The sequence below is a fragment of the Theropithecus gelada genome, chromosome 1, assembly GCF_003255815.1.
Source record: "Theropithecus gelada isolate Dixy chromosome 1, Tgel_1.0, whole genome shotgun sequence".
NCBI lineage: Eukaryota > Metazoa > Chordata > Mammalia > Primates > Cercopithecidae > Theropithecus > Theropithecus gelada.
Window position 1 is genome coordinate 146,676,997 of NC_037668.1, and position 22,391 is coordinate 146,699,387.

At 37.8% G+C, this 22,391-nt stretch overlaps 1 long non-coding RNA gene across 1 annotated transcript in view; it reads left to right on the top strand.

Annotated features, from left to right (window-relative positions):
• The first annotated feature begins 16,395 nt into the window (after positions 1-16,395).
• LOC112620252 overlaps positions 16,396-22,391 on the top strand; it is a 6,477-nt gene continuing 481 nt past the window's right edge. Inside the window, exons 1-4 of the long non-coding RNA XR_003118496.1 lie at positions 16,396-16,417; positions 16,606-16,632; positions 18,712-18,757; positions 19,569-19,652. This is a non-coding gene — a long non-coding RNA (uncharacterized LOC112620252). The remainder of the gene's footprint in view (positions 16,418-16,605; positions 16,633-18,711; positions 18,758-19,568; positions 19,653-22,391) is intronic.

Below are 22,391 nucleotides of genomic sequence, written 5' to 3' on the forward strand. Positions count from 1 at the left end.
GAGCCCATATAGTCAAAGCAATTTTAAGCCAAAAGAACAAAGCCAGATGCATCACATCACCAAACTTCAAACTATACAATAAAGCTACAGTAACCAAAACAACATAGTGCTGGTACAAAAACAGACACATACACAAATGGAACAAAATAGAGAACTCAGAAATAAAGCTACACATGTACAGCCATCTGATCTTTGACAAAGTAGACAAAAATAAGCTGGAGGAAAGGACTCTATTTAATAAATGGTGCTGAGATAAACTGGCTAACCATATGCAGAAGAATGAAACTGGACCCCTACCGTTCACATAGACAAAATTTAACTTGAGATGGATTAAAGATTTAAATGGAATATATCAAATTGTAAGACTCCTAGAAGAAAACCTAGAAAACTCCATTCTGCATATCAGCCTTGGGAAATAATTTATGATTAAGTCCTCAAAAGCAATAACAATAAAGACAGAAATAGACAAGTCGGACTCAATTAAATGAAAGAGCCTCTGCACAGCAAAACAATCAACAGAGTAAACAGACAACCTATAGAATGGGAGAAAACATTCTCAAACTATGCATTCAGCAAAGATCTAATATCAAGAATCTATAAGGAACTTAAAAATTTAACAAGCCAAAAACATATAACCTCATTTAAAAATGGGCCAAAGACATGCACAGACACATCTTAAAAGAAGACATACAAGCAGCCAATGAACACATGAAAAAATACTCAATATCACTAATTATCAGAGAAATGCAAATCAAAACCACAATAAGATAGCATCTCACACCAGTCAGAATGGCAATTATTACTCAAAAAACGACAGATGCCAGTGAGGCTGGGGAGAAAAGGTAACGCTTATACACTGTTGGGGGTAATGTAAGTTATTTCAACCATTATGGAAAGCAGTTTGAAGATTTATCAAAGAACTTAGAACTATCATTTGACCTAGCAATTCCATTACTATATATATATATATATATATTACATATATTCAAAGGAAAACAAATCTCTCGTACTAAAACTCTTTCTACACGTGACAAAAAGACACATGCACTTGCATGTTTATCACAGCCCTATAGCAAAAACATGGAATCAACCTAGGTGCCTATCAATGGTCAATTGGATAAAGAAAATGTGGCGCATATACACTATGAAATACTACGCAGCCATAAAAATAAATGAAATAATGTCCTTTGCAGCAACATGGATGCAGCTGGAGGCCATTATCCTAAGTGAATTAATGCAAGAACAGAAAACCAAATACCACATATTCTCACTTGTAAGTGAGAGCTAAACATTGGGTATTCATGGACATAAAGAGTGGAACAATAGCAACTGGGAACTACTAGAGGGATGGTAGGGGTAGAATGTTGAAAAGCTAACTACTGAGTAATATGCTCAGTGCTGGGTGATGAGATTGTTTATGACCCAAACCTCAGCATCACACAATATACCCAAGCAACAAACCTGCACATGTACCCCTGGAATCTAAAATAAATGTTGAAAAATAAAGAATTTGAGCCACAAACCTGCACATGTACCCCTGGAATCCAAAACAAATGTTGAAAAAAAAAAAAAAAAAAGCATTTGATCAAGACAATATCTGTACAACCTAGAGTGTTTGATTTACGTGCAAGTATATTGGTTCCCAGACCTACTAATCAGAATTTTCAAAGATGGGAATTGGGAATTTGAATTTCTAACGAATTTTCCAGGTGGTTTCCAATTAGCTATAAAGTTTGAGAGCTACAGTTACACACAGCACTCAAAGCATAGTCAATATTCAGTAAATGCCTGCTAATTAGGAATTGATTACAAATGTTTACAGATTTTTCACCTGAGCTTTGGATGAGAATTAATTGCTTCTCTTAGTGTCCAGTAGTGTATATCTATGATTTCTCAGTCTTGGATTCAAAAGTTCTTTGCTTTGGTTTGCAGTCTCTGCTGTCTCTATGTACATTTTATTCACAATCATTAAAGATCAGAGAGCTTTACTATAGCTGTGAAAGGAGCTTGCAGCTTATTAAGTGCAAATGACCCCTACAATATATTAGGTCCAAGGTATTTACAAACATCACTGTTTGAAGTGCTGTGGCTATTTTTTAACACCTCTAAAAAGACAAATAGTAAACTCTCAGGAGTTTCTATCATCCATTCTTTTTATTGTGGGTTTTGTTTTATTTTCATAGTTCGGCTCCAGATTTTGTTCCAGTTCATAATCAGAAAGGTAATTGACTGGTTATATTTTTTTCATACGGGATTTTCCTCCGTCTGTCTCTATATGGAGGGGAGCAAAAGGGCAAATGAACATTGGATTCCATGCATATGTGTTCATCCTTACTGAATAAAATAATTTTTAATTTTCTTAAACGTTCATCTGTTCTGATTTCCTTATCCTTGCAGACAGTAAATTCATTGGCCCAGTACATGTTTATTGTGCTCACCTAGCTTGAAAAAATTATTCAGTCTGTCATTTGCTCTCCTTTGCCATCAAAGCACCATACCCACCAAGAGATGCAGAGCCAGGGAGCAAACCTTTGGACATGTGTATTTGCCGCAACCTTTGATAAAATCTTCACAAGACCTGTCCACTTTTCTGCTGCAAGAATGTTCTAAATGCATTTAGTGTAAATCATTTCCTTGTCTAATTTGGTACTGAAGATGAAGTAAAAGAAAAAACCATTTAATGCATAGACTATATGTTAATAATGATAAAAGATGTAATCTCAAAATTCTCCAGATTGCTTTTGAAAGAAATCCATAAAGATCAAATGATCAGTTGCTGGGTGTGGTGGCTCACACCTGTAATCCCAGGGAGGCTGAGATGGGACAATCACTTGAGCTCAGGAGTTTAAGACCAGTCTAGGCAACATGGCAAAATCCCACCTCTACAGAAAATACAAGAATCAGCCAAGTGTGGTGGTGTGCACCTGTAATTCCAGCTACTTGGGAGCCTGAGGTGGAAGGATGTCTTGAGCCCAGGAGGCAGAGGTTGGAGTGAGCCTTGATCATACTGCTTCATTGCAGCCTTGGTGACAGAGCCCGACTCTATCTCAAAATGAAATGAAATGAAATAAAATAGGCTGGTCTCAAACTCCTGAGCTCAAGTGATCTGTCCACCTTGGCCTTCCTGTGATTACAGGTGTGAGCCACTGTGCCCACCAACTGATCATTACATCTTTATGGTTTTCTTCCAAAAGCAATCTGAAGAATTTTGGGATTACATCTTTTATCGTTATTAAGATATAGCCTATGCATTAAATAGTTTCTTCTTCTACTGTGTGTGTATATGTGTGTGTGTGTGTGTGTGTGTGTGTGTGTTTAAATATGGATGATAAAAAACAGCCATAGCAGCTCAGTGATGTTTGTAAATACCTTGGACCTAAATACATACCTAACTAGGGTAGGAAATTTATCCCCAAAAGTGAGAATAATCAGTCCAATTCTACATGTCCTTTGTTTAAGAGGCTACAGTGTTTGAAGTTTATATTGTAGCAAGTTTTACAAGTTTCCTTGTCAAATCAAGTGGATACAATGTAATTATTCTGTCATTCCAAAAATCTCTCCAGGTGACCTTAGGTTATTTCCTAAGGCTTCTAACCTATTTGTTTAGGGATCATCAGTTCTAATAAAAATTGTGTTCGGGGAAATCTGGATGATTGCTACATAGCTTTTGAACTGAGTTCAAAGACACTTCCATCCTCCTCTTTAGATTCTTCCATTTGTTCTTTCTACTCCTTCACTAATCTCGGGATTTTTTCATATGTAAAATGAAGATAATAGTTGTGGCAATCTCCTTAGGGAATTTGTAAATATTAATTTGTTAATCAGTCAAAGTACTTTGAGATCTTAGGAGAAAGAGGTTTTCTAGATAAAGTAAAAAGATAGCATCATAATTTGTGTGACTTCCTGCTTTACGGGTGGGATGATCCTCTTTTGAAAAGGTCACAGAAATGGCCCACAGGCATGTAGGATGACAACAATCTAATCTTCTCTATTGCACAGCTCTCTATCCTGACACCATTGTTCCCTGTTTCCTGGCTTTCCAGCGGCACAAGCCTTAAACATTGAGCAACCTTCTGGCTTGGAGAAAAACTAAGTGCATATTTGCCTATATTCCAAAACCAAGATGACGTATACTTCCAATTAAACAGATGTGGTCAGCCGTTGATCCGACCCAGAGGAGAAGAAAGTTAATGCATCCAAAACAACAATGAGTAGGAAATAGGGGAGAGCAAAGGTGAGTGGATGCACCGCGTTTCTCGTTTCCCATCATTGTGTTTCCTTTCCCCTTACTTGTCCAAATTTCCCCTTTTTCCCTGTAAGAAAATTTTCCAAGATTTTTTTTCCTCCTGGCTTTCTTTGCATGGACATAAGCAAAGGTATGTCCAGGGTTAGCAAATCTTTCCCATTACCTTCCAAACACTGACAGTTGAGCAGGAATTTTGAATGATGCTCAATATGTACTGCCAATTTCAATAATTCAGTGACTTAAAGATCCACTGGTAGACTCTCCAGGCTCCTGGGTGTTTCTCTTTGTACTTCTGGTTGTTCCCTGCTTATATGACAGCCATTTCATTCAAAATTTCCAAACAAATTTACAGAACCACGGAATGATTAAGTTGAGTGGGGATGCAGAGTCCACACTCCAAACTCCCTCTCTTCTGTATTCTAAACAAAAATCCCCTCCACAGCATCTCTGGAGAATTTCATCCAGCCTCAAGTCAGACAACTCCAAGCATTTCTTTAAAAAAGCATGTGTCTGGCACTAATGATCAGAAAGTTCTTCCTTACCCTGAGCCAGAATCTGCCTTCCTGTGCTTTCTACTCTTATTTAGTTTTCCCCTTTAGAGTAATATGAAATAAATAATATCCCCTTTCACAGTCTTTCTCTCCTAATTCTTTCCTGGTCTGTGTTAGGCTGCTTTAGTTCTTTAACTGTCTCTCTGTGTGAGGTCCAGCGTACTATCGAGTTATGGCATAATTGACTCATATTGAACTTGTGTTAACCGCAAGGCCTTGTCTTTTCCATATAAATTGTTGTTAATCCCCCTCTTCCTCATGTCACACCTATCCAGATGATTTTTGGAGGCTAAGTGGGAGGGCTTTAGTGTATCCCCATCAAATTTTATTCTGTTAATTTGAATCTATGATTCAAAAACGCTTTCCAGTCTTGATCTAACTTAGCTATTCCTCCCTCCTTTGAGTCATTCAGAGTTGAGATCTGCTGTCTAAATAGTTTTCCAATAGCTGGTGAAAATCTGAAGAAAGAGAGCCCAGGCACATGTGAGGGCAAATCTCCTCTGAGGGAGTGTAGCAGCAGCTTCAGGGCTTGGCTCATATTCCCTCAAATCCATTTCCATTTTCCTACCCACTGACCACAAGGGTGCTTTCCCATTCTCATCCAGCAACCATTTTTTTTTTTTTTTTTTTTTTTTTTTTCTGGAGGGCTGCCTCAGATGGTTAGAGCCATGTTGCCTATGCTCATGGAGAGCCTTTCTGGGAATCAATGGTTTCCTGAGGGCAGCCCTTAACCAGTGACTGCTGGGTACACTAGTGTAGAAACACTCCAACTCTCTTTTAACTAATAATTCTGAGGTGTAACCTCTACTATAATCAGATGTCTCCTGCAGGATTCAGTCAGGGTAGCCTCTGTAAGTCTTTCCAGGAAACATACCCAAGGGCTTGGCCTCCCAGTGTGAATGTGTGTGCATGTGTGTGTGTGTGTTTATGCATTACATATAAAATCAATGTCCATCCCCAAATTCTGTTTGTGTGTAACGGCTCCTATATACACATATAGGAGTGTGTGTGAACATATATATTATTACATGTAATGATATATATAATTATATATAAATACATATTAAATATTATAAAATTATATTATCTAATATATTATAAATTATATAACATACAAATTTAAAATGTTTTTATAAATATATAATTATATATCATATTGTATATAATATATAATTTATAAGTATATATTATGTATTTTTAAATATAATATATACTATCATGTAATATATAATAGTATATATTATAGCATATATAGTATATTATACTATTATATAAGTACATATTGTAGTATAGTATATATTATGTATAAAATACATATTATAGTATTATATATACTATGCCTAAATAGATCAAGCTATAAAATAGGTTATACTAAGTGCAAAATATATATATGTACTTATATACATGCACAAAAACAGATAATATACATACTTCTATAAATTTTTGCAGTTAGTATAATCTGTCTATCTATATGTATATATTGCACTTAGTATAATCTATTTCTTTCATACCTTGATCTGTTTATTATACCAGTTTATACTGAGAGAAGAATATCTGGTAGAGGAAGTTCTTTTCTCATCTACATTCTTTTAGTCACAGTAATATAGATGTCTTCTCAATTGGCAGATTATTCTCCTTATTAAAGAATTGAACAAAAGTAGAATAAATAAATTGTGACTTTTTATTTAGTGCTTAATATTATAGTATATGCCCCTATTATTGTCTCCTTTATGATTGTTTTTTGCTCTGGATATAACTTTAAAGGGCATTTTGACTATTGTTACAAACTGAAGTCATTCGGGAATATATCATTTCTGACTACTTTTACCGTCATGTGATAGGTGAAATGTCCATCAAAGCAAGTATCTAAGAAATTCCAGGTGTTTATCAGGATAAAGTGGTAGGAAGTTGTGTGGCTATTTGTATTATAATTCTCTATTTCTACTTGCATGTGCTCTGTATTAAGAATGTGCAAGTAGTTAACTCCAAAGTGCAGTGTTAACTCCTTCATCTGTCTAGCACGTTTACCGGAATTAACTTAGGGAAAGCTTTTCTATTGTCCTATGCTAGCTCTGAGTCCAGTATTTATCATTTTAGTTTTGTCTTTAATAGATAAAATCAGAAGCCTCCCGTTTGGTCCTCAGACTTTTTTTTATTCAATGAATCTAAGTATGCTTTCTATTGCTCTTCCTATTTCTAGATGATGTCTCCTCTATTTTTAAAAATTACTTATTATCTTGTGGGATCATATTAATAAAAGTAAACAACTTCAATTTTGTAAATATAGGTATAAATATATGTATACATATATACATGGACAACTAAATAAGTTTTATATCTGTGATCTCTATTGTATTCAGACTCATAGTGGTAATATGTTATTTTCATCTTGTTTCAATCAAATTTAATTTTATCAGATAATAGGACTCTAGGCCATAATAATATTTCAGATAAAATCTCATTCAATCCCATACTTTTGTAGATGCAGAAATTTAGAATAAACATTTACATAACTTACTAAAGTTCGCAGAGTTAGGTATATTAAGTAGTCTACACTTAAAATGCTGGTTTCCTGTCAAATATTGTTAATTTATCACATTGCTCATCCCACTCATCACCCAAGGAAGCAGGTAGTCATGAGAAGGAAAAATGAAGAAAAAGAAAATCAATTATTTTATCTTCCTGGTTATAAAGATACTGAAACATAGAGCTATACGAAAATAAATATTTTAACTGAATTCAGGAATTGCCCAGTGATTTTCAGTATTCATACAAAACTTGCCCTTTATTAGGTTAAGGAATAAATTGAAAATGGCAATATATCTTAGAATTAAAACATTTGCATTTTATATGCACAAGCAGCACCAGAGTAGCAATATTATGATTCCAGAAGCACTAGGTTGAGCATGAATGTGTTTGTCATATTCTGTTTCTCTTAGCTCCTTTTTGTTGAATTGGCAAATTAACCAACCATCAGAGAAAAAACAGGTCTGAATGCATGGGGAAAGCTGCTTGCTCAAGCTTGTCAAAATGCATATTTTAAAAATATTCAATAATTCACTTTGAAAAATGCTCTGGAACCTAAACCCAGCATCAGTGAGCTGTAGCAGACGCACTCGGTGGTGACTTGTAAAGGTTAGTAGAAGACATGGAAGTAATTCAAAGAAAAGAGAGACTTTTCTTTTTTAGTGGAGGGAATGAAGAATAAATTTTAGAAAGATGTATCATTTATGTTGAATTTGTAAGGACAAACATTTAGTGTTCATGCCCAGGCTTGGGCTGAGCCCCAGAAACCAGACTGGACTAATGGCAATCCAAGCACCATAATTAGGCAGAGAAAAAAATAAAAGAAGAATATCCTTTTTTTTTTTTTTTCCTGTTTCCAGGTGACCTGAGACACTGTGTATGCTTGAATTCCCCCACTGATCTCAATAACATGTATGTCTTTTTGTTTTCAACTAATGAGTGGAATAGCCTGACAACACTCCAAGTTGTTTCTCACATTTCCACTGGGTATTTTTCCAAAACCTTTGCATGTATTTATTCGTCAAATATATTTAACACAATAGAGTGTTTTTCTATCTAAAAATACTATAGTGAATCTTTTTGATCACCAAGAGTAATTCATATATGTATGCTTTAGCTAAAAATTTTTCAATGTAGAGTTAGTTTGAAAGTTACTCAACTTCAATCCAGTGGGATTATTTTTAACCCACTTAGAGATTACTAGTGGAGCAACTAATGTAAGGGAAACGAAATACAAATGGCAAAGAACAAATATGATTTCTACTCTAAGAGAGATAAACGTCTACTAATGCATGAACAGATCTCAGTTGATATCAAAGAGGGTGTGAACAATGTTTGTTTCATCTCATTAGTTAAGGAAAAAATTAAAGAGGAGAGGGGATAAAGTCCTGTTTTTTCTACTTGGTTGGGAGATGATCATCAACATTGGCTTTAATCTTTGCTAATCAACTTTTCTAGCCACTGAATAGAGAGGGAAGGAGGGTTTGTTAGTGATTTGAGTTAGTGATTTGAGTGACTGAGCATTTGTTAGTGATTTGAATGATTCTCAATCTGGAATCAACTCAGTTTTTTCTACTGCCTGACGTATCGGCAAATCATTTTTATGAGCCCTTATATGATTCATTGAGCCATTTGGGGAGGGTCAGAGGGCAAGAGTGCCATTTACCAGAGCAGGTTTAAGTTGGGGAAGGCAAGGTCAGAGGGGAAGAGAGACCCTCATTACTCCAGGAAGATTCTGGGGCTAGCTCTGCGCCTGCCCAATTGTGTTAAGCTCACACTGGGTGTTTGTTAACACAAAGCACTAAGCTGCAGGTGTTCTGCACTCTACAGAGTCTTCAAAGATCAGCCTCAAATGTTTCTGTTACTATAAAGAGGATTAAAAGGATTTAAAAACATAGCAGGCCTGTCCAACTGCAAACATATTTGCCAACATTTGCCAAGAGGGATGAAAAGGGGGTAAGTTATACCACTAGAAGTCCTAGTAGTTGGGGAAAATACACTTTTTATTTTTATTTTTATTTTTTTTATTTCTCTCTCTTTTTTTTTTTTTCCTTTAGTAGCCTGAATGGGGAACTGTAGCACTTTCAACTGGAACTCATTAAGAATTCATGGGGCAGAAAATGTAAGGGGTTCTGGAAACAGAGACTTTGAAAGTCCAGAAATGAGCTATAAGTAAACTGCTGCTAATATTCATCTTTTTCTCTGATTTTTAAAATATGCATATTACACCAGAATGCAAACGTGGAATAAAACAGTTGATTTTTTTTTACTTGAAAGCCTAGTTTACGTTAAGAGACACATTGACATTTATGGACTTACTTAGCATGTACAGGTATCATAACAGTCATTATACCTTCTCGAAAGGCACTTTTGTTATCCCGTATGGGTTGCAGATATTGACCAACATCACCTGCAGGTGAAAGTATGAAGGCCAGGCATCTGGAATCATTGTTAAGGTACTATTATTGCTACTTATTGTTAATGGTTTTTAACATGAATTTCCAATTTCTTTGCTTTCAACTTAGCCTCCGTTCAATAGCCTGCCTTTAGTAGTACTGGTTCCTCTACAGAGAACATTGATTTTCAATGAGGTCTAGTGAAGAGGCAGAAAACTGAGTCAGCTGTGTAACCTTAGGTAGCTCAAATACCTTTTCTGACTTTAGCTTCTTCGTTGATTGAATGGGGGTTATAATAATCCTCCTATGAATCTATCCACTTCATAAGACTTGACATTTTTATTATAGGAATAAGGCTGAAACTAAAGATGATTTCTTAGCATGTGTTTATAGATAAGATGTGAAGGCACACACAAGCACACACACACACCACACACACACACGCTCATATCTCCCATTCGCATTACACCAACTCCCCAATTTCTAGGGTAATATTATGCAAATTTGCTTGTTTAATGGAATTTGCTTCTGGAGGACATTGGAGAAAACTTTCATTTGAGTATTTTAAAATCACATAAGGTGTGTTGCAGAATTCCTGACATGGGCTCATGGACACTGCAGACCCATAGACAGGCCTCAGAGGTCCTCCCCCCAGGAACTGCATGCAGACATTCAGTGTGCAATACATGCATTTTTGTGGAAAGAAGTTCTATAGCTTTTATCAATTCTTGAAGGGGTCTGTAGCCTTGAAAATATTTAATAACCACTCTTCTACAAGCTCTAAGAATGTAATGCAGTGGATGAGCCCAGAGCTTGTCTCTCCAAAGAGACAGATAGCTTTTGTCTGATTTGATGGCTCTCCTTTACTTCTCTTTCCTCCATTCCATCATCTGTACAGAAGGTATAAAATAATACGTTTACAAATGAAATTAAATAATGCACTTTTAACACAGCTTTTGGTAATGCTTAGCAAGTATTAGCTATTGTTTCAATAGGTAAATATTGGCACCCTGAGAGGCAGGAGGGGTGTATTAATACATTCTCATGCTGCTAATAAAGACACACCCAAGATTGGGTAATTTATAAAGAAAAGAGGTTTAGTGGACTCACAGTTCCACATGGCTTAGGAGGCCTCACAATCATGGTGGAAGGCTAAGGGAGAGCGAAGGCATGTCTTACATGGTGGCAGGCCAGAGAGCTTGTTCAGGGGAACACGCCTTTATAAAACCATCAGTCTAATTAGACTTATTCATTGTCAGGAGAACAGCAAAGGAAAACCCACCCCGCCACCCCACCCACCGATTCAATTACTTCTCAATGGGTACTTCCCATGACATGTGGGGATTAATACAATTCAAAGTGCAATTTGGGTGGGGACACAGATCCAAACCATATCAAGGGGCATGCATTGATGAACTTGCCTTTGATGAACTTGCCTTTGAATAACTTGAAAAAACAGATACATTAATATGAAACAGTAAAATAACAGTAATGAGGATCTGTGGAAAATTTCAAATAAATGATGCAGGTAATTTTACATGTGTTCAGCTTGAGGAGGAATCTGTGTAAGTTGAGATATGAAGAATAGGTGAAGAGTACTGAGCAGCATATCAGGAGTCTGAGGAGGCATGAGCTGGCTTCAAGTTGAGAAGCACCCAGAGATACATGTGGTCAAATAGGTCGAAGCAAGATTATTGAGAGTCCAGCACGGCATGGTGTGGAGTTCAAATTTGACCCGTAGGGGATAGTGGCCTTAGGTTATTTTGAGCAGAAAAATTACATAACGAAAACAATATATTTGGAAGTATTAATTTGGCATATGTGGGCAGGATGGAGTAGTGTGAGGAAGGACTGGAGTCACGAGCAAGCTGGGAGCCATGGCAATAACCAAGGTGTGAAGTGATGAGGGCCTGCCCCAGGATGGGAATATTTGTGGAAGGTGTATGGGGACATTGTATCCACCTTAATTGCTTATTTGCTACAATTTCAGCTTCCAACCACAGTTTGCCTTGGCTATGAAACCTTCCTGACTCTGAAAATACTCATTCCAGTCTTCCAATAGTGAAAGGGAGCAAGGAAGAAAGGTGGGAAGGAAAGAGGGGAAGGAAAGAGGGAGGGAGGAAGAGAATTCTTGGAGCAGGCAGACTGGGCTTCTGGTGTGAAGACGGGGTTTTAAGCAACAGTAGTTTCAGGGAAATAAGGAGAAAAAGAGGCATAGATGTTCATTTGAATTTATTTAATTCAGGAGTAACTTCCTTTAAAAGAACCAATATCACTGCAGAATGAGTGACTTTAATCTCCTATTTACACCAGAAAGGACCATAAGATGCAGAGAAGAGGCATTACTCTTCTCGTTGGGCTGCAGGACCACCTAAACTTGGGCTTTCAAACTTTTTTGACCATCAGCCCATAATAAAAAAATAAATTTTGCATTACAATCAAACACATACAATGATGAATATAAACATAGTTGAAATAAGTGTTCTATAGAACATTTCTACTCTGACTACTTATGATACACTATTTTCCTAATCTATTTATTTTGAGTTTTACAAAAGTTGGTTGCGGCTACTTCAGATGATTTCCTGAACAACGCATGGATCACAAACTGCTTTTTACAAACCACAGACTCCTCAGAACCAGGGACATCACATCAGGATCTTCAGATTCACGGATTCACAGGCACAGGGGAATGTTTTACTTCTGTTCCCTAGTCACCGGCACCACCCAAGCCTTTCTCCTCTCTGAAGTGTCATGAACTGACAATAAGTGGAGGCAGTTGCTCTAGTAAGTTTAAAACTCAGTTTCAGAATATGATCTCAGATTCAGAGCCTGCCTGCAAACCTTTTGGCAGTGCCAACTCATTCACTGGCTTGATGGCCCTCACTTGGGACACAAGCCCACACACAAAGATCCATCAACAAACATTGCTCCTAATGAGTCCTGAACCCCGACACAATGACCACAATTGGTGTAGACATTTTAATGTCTTGGGCTAGCTCCTTATATTATCCTTGGCTCCAGTGGACCAAGGCACACATAGTAACATTCTTTACCTGTAGTTAGCTATAATTTCAAACTAGGTGGAATTCTTTCCTACCTTTGAAACCACAAAATAAAATCAAAGAAATAGGATCCTTTGCAAACTGTGGCTCTGCATTGATGAGGAGGGGTGAAAGGTAAGCACATGGCTTCAGATTGAAAATAACTTTTAAAATGTCTGATTTTAATCATGGGTCCAAATTATCTGGGCACACAGCGGTCATTAAAGCCTCTTGTCTAGAAGTCCCTCATGTGTGTATATGCATAGCTGTGATTTAGCGTTCTGGCTGAACAGTCAGTAGGACATCAAAGCACAGAAGGAAAAGTGAATGAAGGCAATGAAAATCAATCTGGTTTAAGAGGATTGGGTCTTTCTATGCACTCAGCTAGTTATCACTATTCTGGAAAGAAAAATGTAGAGTGTCAATTCTAGGAGGCATAAATCAAAATAGGATACACAATTACTCCCACTTATGTGCTCACCTGGTTAAAAAAGAAAAAAGATTAAAGTAAGAATAACTCTGGTAGAATGAACTCTAGTATTCCTCACTGTCCATTCTTCTTCCTTTTGGAACACTGGTTAACTTATAACCTGATTCTGAATATTCCCCTGGATAGTTGAGTCTATGTAGTAGACAGTGTTGAGTATTTTGGTGGGCCCCTGGTTTCCTTTACAGTTTAAAAATTGGATAGATATGTTGTCTGCTCAATCTTCAGGTAAAGCTCCTAATTAAATGGTTCTAGAACTGTGGTGCATTAACCCCCTGAAAGGAAGTCAATGGATACAATTTTAAATTTTTATGGAAAATTTTGTGTGTACAGGTACACCTCATTTTACTGTACTTTATTCTGTTTTGTAGATGTTGTTTTTTCACAAATTGAAGGTTTGTAGCAACTGTGAATTGAGCAAATCTATCGGTGCCATTTTTCCAATAGCATGGGCTCACTTTTTGTCTCTGTGTTACATTATGGTAATTCTTACAATATCTCAAATTTTTATTATTATTGTATCTATTATGGTTATCTATGATAAACAATTTTTGATATTACTATTGTAGTTGTCTGGGGGCACCATGAACTGTGCCCACATCAGATTGGGCACAGATTAAGCAAACTTAATCAATAAATGCTGTGAGTGTTCTGACTGCTCCACTGACCAGCTGTTCCCCTGTCTCTCTTCCTCTCCTTGGGTCTTCCTATTCTCTAAGACACAACAGCATTGAAATTAGGCCAACTAATAACCCTAAAACAACTTCTAAGTGTTCATATGAAAGAAATAGTTGAACATCTCTCACATTAAATCAAAAGCTAGAATTGTTTATGCTTAGCAAGGAAGGCATGTTGAAAGCCAACATCATCTAAAAGTTAGGCCTCTTGCACCAAACCAACTAGCTAAGTTGTGAACATAAAGTAAAAGCCCTTGAAGGGTCCAGTGAACACAAGAATGATAAGAAAGTAAAAATAGCCTGATTGCTGATATTGGGAAAAGTTTTGGTGGTCCAGATAGAATATCAGCCAGCCATGACATTCCCTTAAGCCAAAACCTAATCCAGAGCGAGTCCTTCACTCTATTCAATTCTATGAGGGCTGAGAGAGGTGAGGGAGCTTCAGAAGAAAAGTTGGAAACAAGCAGAGGTTGGTTCTTGAGGCTTAAGGAAAATGCCATCTCTGTAACATAAAAGCAGCAAGTGCTGACACAGAAGCTGCAGCAAGTTATCCAGACAATTTGACTAAGATGAAGGTGGATACACTAAACAACAGATTTCCAATGTCAGCAAAACAGCCTTCTATTGAAAGAAGATGACATATAGGACTTTCCTAGCAGAAGAGACGTTAATGCCTGGCTTCAAACCTTCAAAGGACAGGCTGACTTGAATGCAGCTGGTGACTTTAAGTTGAAGCTAATGCTCATTTACCATTCTAAAAATTCAAGAGTCCTTAAGAATTATGCTAAATTTATTCTTCCTGTGATCTGTAAAAGTAATAACAAAGCCTTGACAACAGCTTATCAGTCTACAGCATAGTTTACTGAATATTTGAAGCCTGTTCTTGAGACCTACTATTCAGAAAAAAAGATTCCTTTCAATATATTACTTCTTATTGACATTGTGCCTAGTGACCTAAGATCTCACATGAAGATGTACAAGGATATGAATGTTGTTTTCATGCCTGCTAACACAATGTGCATTCTAAAGCCAACAGATCAAGGAATAATTTTAACTTTCAAGTTTCATCATTTAAAAGATACATTTTGTAAGATCATAGCTGCCATAGGTAGTGATTCCTCTGATAGATCTAAGCCAAGTAAATTGAAAACCTTGTAGAAAGGATTGACCATTCTAGATGTCATTAAGAACATTTGTATTTATAGGAGGTCAGAATAACAACATTAACAGAGTTTGGAAGAAGCTGACTACAACCCTCAGGGATGACTTTGAGAGATTAAAGTGCTGGGTGCCTGGGTGATATTTCAGATACGAAGGGAAACAACAGTTAGCTACTTACCATTTTCTTCTTTTATTCAAGGCGGATGGAGACTAGGGAAGATTTATTGCTTACTAAGTTAAGTGATGTGTGTAGGGATTCACACTGGAGAAAACCGGAGGGAGATAAATGCTGCCACAGAAGAATGGGCATTCTGTGTGGCTGAGAGGCAGGAGGCAGAATGGATCCAGAGTGGCCAGAGGCTGCATAGACGAGAATTCCCAGGGGAAAGGAGAGAAGTGGGGAGCTGAGACTAGGAGAAGAACATTAATGGATAATGGGGGGAGCACAGAGATGGCCAGTAGGTGCTAGATAGGCTTCTCCTGTGTAATGTACATGCACCTCTCTTCAATAATTCCCCATTAAATTTGATTAAACATTTTATTTCTCATTGTGGAGTTAAATTTATTTTAGGAATGCAGCAAAGTTCAGTCTTAAGGCACAAGGCAAAGACTGAGTACACAGCCTGAGACCTATGACATCTGGGTTATAAGTGTCAGGTAGCATATCTGGTAGCTGTGGATACTAAGTGGAAAGTGGAAGAGTAGCCAAGGTTGGATCTTCTAAGAAATATGTGGCTCCTTCAGAGAGCAATGGGTCTGGCTTTGTATTTCTGAAAGACAACTCTTACCTCTTGCGTTGTTACACTACTGTGAAACTCTCTGGTTTCTCTAAGTAAAAAAGAAACTCCTGTCTCTATTCGCTGGTCTTAAGAAAGTCAACATCTGGCTTGGTTTGTGACCAGCCTTCCGTGATCTTTCCTGAGTTGAGGTTTTTCTTCTCAGTCATTTGACAATTTGAGACACTGATGATGCTGTTTCATTTTTCTGGTTTAAGGAATGGTTCCAGATTAAGATTCCACAGTTGTCAGGGATGCCATTGTACTCTATTATCCTTTATCAGCTAGTGTATGCATTTGACAGCTACCCAGTTAGCTCTGATGAGGTGTATAGAATCCTACCGAAGATAGGGCACAGTAGCATACTGCGTATTTTAAGCAGGAGGAAACTGAGAAAACTGCGGAAGCAGAAAGTTACCTCTGACCTTCTCTCTTAAAGACCCTCCTGTGACAGGTGTCCTGCTCAATACACAGAGGGAAGGATTTACAAAGACTGGCCAAGAAGAATCTGGAGAAAGTCTTTTCTAAGTTCTCCCCAGTTTACTGATACTAGGTCATACCTCCTTTTTGTTTAATTATACCTTTACAGGACTATCTATTCTTCATCAAACCTAAGCATAAACATATAGTTTTCCCTGGGTCTTCATTTCTGAAAGCTGTCATGTCACGTAAAACTTATATTAAGCTTATATTAAATAAATCTGCCACACTTTTATCTTGTTAATCTATATTTTGTTGTAGAAGTCTCAGTCATGAACCTAATGGTGGGTAAGTTAAAAAGATATTATTTTCTTCCTTACAGCTAAAAGCAACTCAGAGTCACACTCTTTTCTGCATAACTGCCCTCAACTAAAGAGAATGTGCTTGGCCCAGAAGGCTGCATTCCCCAGACTTTGGCCAATCTTTGACTGACATGGGGTGCAGAAGTCTAGCCCCTCTAACTCAAAGTATGACCAGCTCTGTGGTACAGCTTGTGCTCCAGAGCTCCTAGGGGTTCAGACTGTAGCAAGTCACCACTTGAAACTAGGTGTTTAGCTTCACTCCCCTTCCATTTCTTTTTCCCTTACCCTCCTTCTCTTGAGACCACTCCCCTAATAAATCACATAAACAGAACGTCTGTCTTAGGCTTTGCTTCCGGGGAGCTCTACCCAAGACAATAGTTGAATCCAATCCCAAAGTATCAGTTGAATTCAAATGAATCTTTAGTCTTGATGTTCTCATTTTCAGATAATGGAAAATCTTTATTCGTTCAAATATTCAAGTGGGAGAACATGAGTCATTCTGGATTCTTACAACTCATATCCAGTTACCAAATTCTGTTCATTTCCCCTCAAAAAATACTTCAGACATCCACACATCTCCATACTGTGCTCTTAGTTCAAGCCTCTATAATCTCTCATCTCTGAAATAGACTTTGTGCCTCCAGATATGTTCTCTATACTACAATCATAGTAGCAATTCAGATTTTAGTGCATGCTTATTAAAATCCTTCAGAGACTTAGTATTGTCTATAGCAGTGGTTCTCAGTGGAGTTTATTCAAAGCTTCACGAAGTGAGATATAGTCAAAGCAGATATGGAAATCCAGGTGTCTTCCAGTAAGCAGATATCTTAGAGACATTTGCAACAATGCAAAATAATAACACTCCTTCCTAAACTTTCCTTGTTTTGGAGGACATACAGTTATTTTTCCGAGAAGTATTTTATCTCTGTTTGTATATAATTTATTATTTTAAAAATAAGTTAATAAATGTTTCTTTAAAATGCATATTTCTCAGGTTTAAATTATAGTATTATGAAATAAATAGCTGTGACTCATATAAACAAAAGCCCTTTAGGGTTCTTAATACTTTTTAAGTTTGTAAAGAGATTTTGAGATGGAAATGTTTGTGAACCACTGGCTTACACAATTAAGTAAAAAATACCTAGAATGTCATCCAAGATTAGCCAGGACTTCAATCTTGCCATTCTCTTCATCCTCCTCTCTTGCCACTTTCCGCCTTTACTCTATATTTTGGTGTAATAGATGCTTTGGTAGCTGCAAACCCTGTGCCCCACACCCCTTAAGCCTGAGCATTCATTCTCTCAGCTGCTTGGAGTGCTGGCTTCTGGTAGGTCTCAGATGAATTCCTTTCTGGGAATCCCTCAGTCATAGCATGCAGTCTCAACCAGGGTTTACCCTCCCTGGCTTAGGAGAGCCTGAATTCACTTACTTGTCAAGGCAAGAATACAAAGGCCTGGATCATTTGCATCAATTTGGGATGCTGACTTTGTAGGACCATTCCAGCTGCAGAGAGCCCCTTAAGCTTGGCCAAGGCCTCTGCTGCAACTGTGTCTCACTTTTCCCTCATTCAATCCTAAATCCTTGCTGTCTCACAGGAGATTTTCCCAGAGCTCCACTCAATAAACCTCTGCCTCAGAGGTGAACCCCTGCCTCAGTCTGTTACCCAGGGAATCATCCCATAAACTTCTGGTGACTCTGAACTGTTTATAAATCCCTGGACATTCCATTCTCTTTCATTCCTCCTCATGTTGTTTCCTTTACCTGACTACATCCTTTAACCTAGATATCTAGATAACACCTACATAACCTAGATCTCAATACTTAGCTCAAATACTGTCTCTTCCAGAAGGTCTTTCAGGAGGGCTGCACGCCCCTAATTTTTGCCTCTGCAGCAATTTGTTCCTCACTCTGTCAAAGACATATCATATTACATTGAAGTAATCTGTTTCCTCAACTAGCCTGGATGTCATAATGTCCAGGGCTTGTGCCTGATTCATTGTATGTCATTCATATGGCCTTCCTTGGAGAAGACACTCAGTAATCCTATATTAACTTCATTTTTGAGGCTTGAAAAGTGGAGTACAGCTTCTGCATTTCTATACAACATTGAGGTCAGTAAAGAAGCCTTGGGTGGCCTTTCACTTGCTGTTGGTTATGAAAATATTCTGCATTTAGAAGACATTTAACCTGGTCTGTGCCAGAAGATAAAATTTCTCTGAATCATAAGTCCGGGTTCTTGAGACCTATAAGAAACTATTGAGCCAGATTTATTGAGCACTGGGGCAAAACTTGGGAATACGAAGAGAACCTACTGGTGTGAGAAACCAGCTGAGGAAGAGGATTTGCATCTTGTGGGAATATGGTTATCCTACAGCAGCAAAATTTAATGGGTGTTTCAAGAGTCTCAGAAACCTTCCTGTAAGGGATCCCTAAATTATCAGGAAGTGCTCCTGGGAGACCTCAGAAGTTTCCATATGATGGCATGTGTTGGCCAACGATGTGTTCATGGCCAATATCTTAACTATATCTTTTCGAGAGACCCTGAGCCACATCCAACCGGCTAAGCAACTCCTGAATTCCAAAGTTTTAAGGCAGTTTTTGTTACACAGCAATAGATAACTAACACATGTATCTAGTAAAATAAGTGAAATCTATTTCCATCATGTGCTTTAAGATTCAACCAAAAATATGGATTGTCTAATATAACATCACATCTTTTTTGAAGTATTTCAAAATAAATTATCTTATTCACATTGTATAACTCTATTATGGGTGTATAATTAACCTGATTTTTACATAGTAGAAAGCTAGGTCTCAAAGAGGTAAGGTGAGTTAACCATGGTTTCACATCTAGAAAGTGAAGAAGTCAGAACTCACGCCCAGTTCTCACTGACCAGAAATCCCATTTTCTTCTTGCTGCAGTTTTAAAGGATAGGTGAAAGCAGAAGAGCCATAGCAGAAGGCTCTAGGCGCTCAGTTACTGCTAGATCTTTACCATCCTGCGTGGTACACTCATTATGTTAAACCTTGACTGAAAATATGACATCACTGCATAATTTATATTTCTTTATGTTTGATCTAATTTTTCCAGAATTCCTTTTTTTTTTTTTCTTCCCTGAGACGGAGTCTTCTTCTGTCACCCAGATTGGAGAGCAGTGGTGTGATCTCAGCTCCCTGCAACCTCCACTTCCTGGGTTCAAGCAATTCTCCTATCTCAGCCTCCTGAGCAGCTAGGATTACAGGCACCTGCCACTGCACCGGGCTAATTTTTTTGTATTTTTAGTAGAGACAAGGTTTCACCACGTTGGCCAGGCTGGTCTCGATCTTCTGACCTCGTGATCCGCCTGCCTTGGCCTCCCAAAGTGCTGGAACTACAGACGTGAGCCAACGCACCCAGCCCAGAATTCTTGTTTAGACAAAATATCAAGTGAAAAATCCATATATTGATTCTGGCTATTGTGAAGAAATAGGCTTTGTGAAAGTCAGTTTGAAAACTATGATTATGTTTTTTATCTGGGTATTCAGACAGAAGAATAATGAAGATTATACTTCTTTTTATACTTCTCTCTACAGAGTCACAGAACAACAAATAAAACGCCAAATTAAGGCATAAGCCATATTTCATGTTTATCCCTGTATCCCGAATACCGAATTCCATGTCTGGTCTATGTTAGATAATTAATAAGTAAATGTTGATTATTATAAGATGTGATAGGCAGCTTTATAAAACAAATAGAATTTTGCCTTCTAGCCAACGTTGGTTAAAGATATATATACAGCCGTATAGAAAGAAATGCATGCGGCCGGGCGCGGTGGCTCAAGCCTGTAATCCCAGCACTTTGGGAGGCCGAGACGGGCAGATCACGAGGTCAGGAGTTCGAGACCATCCTGGCTAACACGGTGAAACCCCGTCTCTACTAAAAAATACGAAAAACTAGCCGGGCGAGGTGGCGGGCGCCTGTAGTCCGGGCTACTCGGGAGGCTGAGGCAGGAGGAGAATGGCGTAAAAACCCGGGAGGCGGAGCTTGCAGTGAGCTGAGATCCGGCCACTGCACTCCAGCCTGGGCGACACAGCGAGACTCCGTCTCAAAAAAAAAAAAAAAAAAAAAAAAAAAGAAAGAAAGAAATGCATGCATCTGACACAAAATAATTCAAACATGAACACATTTCTTGATGGAGATTATTCAAGTTTTATACAATAGTACTAGTGAATGGTGTCTGAACCTCATTATATTTAGTTATATTAACGAAAAAGCTGTTACATTAAAGAAAATAGTGAGATATCACTCTTTCATTTTATCCAAGGAATATGTGGCATTTTTCATGCCTCATATTGGACGAAATTACTTGCTTTCCACATTTATTCACTATTAGTATTTTGCCATTTGGGGTAACATTATCGTTTTGATGAAGATAAATATTTCATGTAGGAACATTTAAACAAGTTGAATTGCAGTCCACTTAAATATTATACTTGTTTGCTTCATGAATACTTAATAATTACCTCATTATAAAAAGCAAGCCCCAGTGTCTTTTACTAAGTTAAGGTAGAGAAGCTAGCAGAGTTTAGATTGTATGTTTAAGGGTTATAATCATTCTGATTGTTCTTTCACTCTTTTCCACTATAGTCTATCACCTGTCAAATTCTATTTGGAATACAGGGACTTTTTGTTGTTGTTGAGAAGAAAGAAAAAACAGAATTGTTTAGCTTAATATTATACTTCCAGTGACTCAAATTGGTATTACCGTATTTGACAATGATGACATGATTTCTGTTCTCTTTGAGGAATTTCAGCTCACACAATTTGACATTGCAGAACCAGGCCCTACCAAAAGGATCCCATTCACTGAAAAATAAGTCAGCAGGAAATTTCAACAAAACAACCAGTGTTGTATGCTTAAAGAAATGTACAGAAAGACAGTAAGATAGTTCTGTGCTAACAGTTGCTTAATTTCTGGTCTTTCAGGGGAAAAAAAAAAATGACAAATAGTTTTTCCATGTAGTTAGAGGGTCTGAAGAGGTCACTTTGCTTAATTTAGGCCACTTAGTCTTCTTCGATACTGAAGACGAAAACTCGGAGCCACACTGCCTTAGTTAAAATTCTGGTTCTAACTAATGTGTGATATTCAGCAACTTGCCTAACTTATCTGTGCCCTTGTCCTTAACAGTAAGATGAGGTTAATAATAGTATTTATTTCAGTAAGGGTATAATGAGGATTAAATAAACCAATGCTTACTAAGTGCTTATAATCGAGCCTGACACACAGTAAGTGCTCTGTCAAATTTAGCTCCCATTCATTTATTCAACAGTAATTTTATTATCATTTTTCTTGTATAATTCTACCACAGTGTCTGTAACTCATGGAGCTAACAGCAATAACTCTTTCACAGAAGGTATTTTCTCACATTGAATATGGTCACACCAAGGCTTCAGATTGCCGTATGGGTTACCATCTAAAAAAGAAATTTATTCAAGCCTGTAATCCCAGCACTTTGGGAGGCCGAGACGGGCGGATCACGAGGCCAGGAGATCGAGACCATCCTGGTTAATACGGTGAAACCCCGTCTCTACTAAAAAGTACAAAAAACTAGCCGGGCGAGGTGGCGGGCGCCTGTAGTCCCAGCTACTTGGGAGGCTGAGGCAGGAGAATGGCGTGAACCCGGGAGGCGGAGCTTGCAGTGAGCTGAGATCTGGCCACTGCACTCCAGCCTGGGTGACAGAGCGAGACTCCATCTCAAAAAAA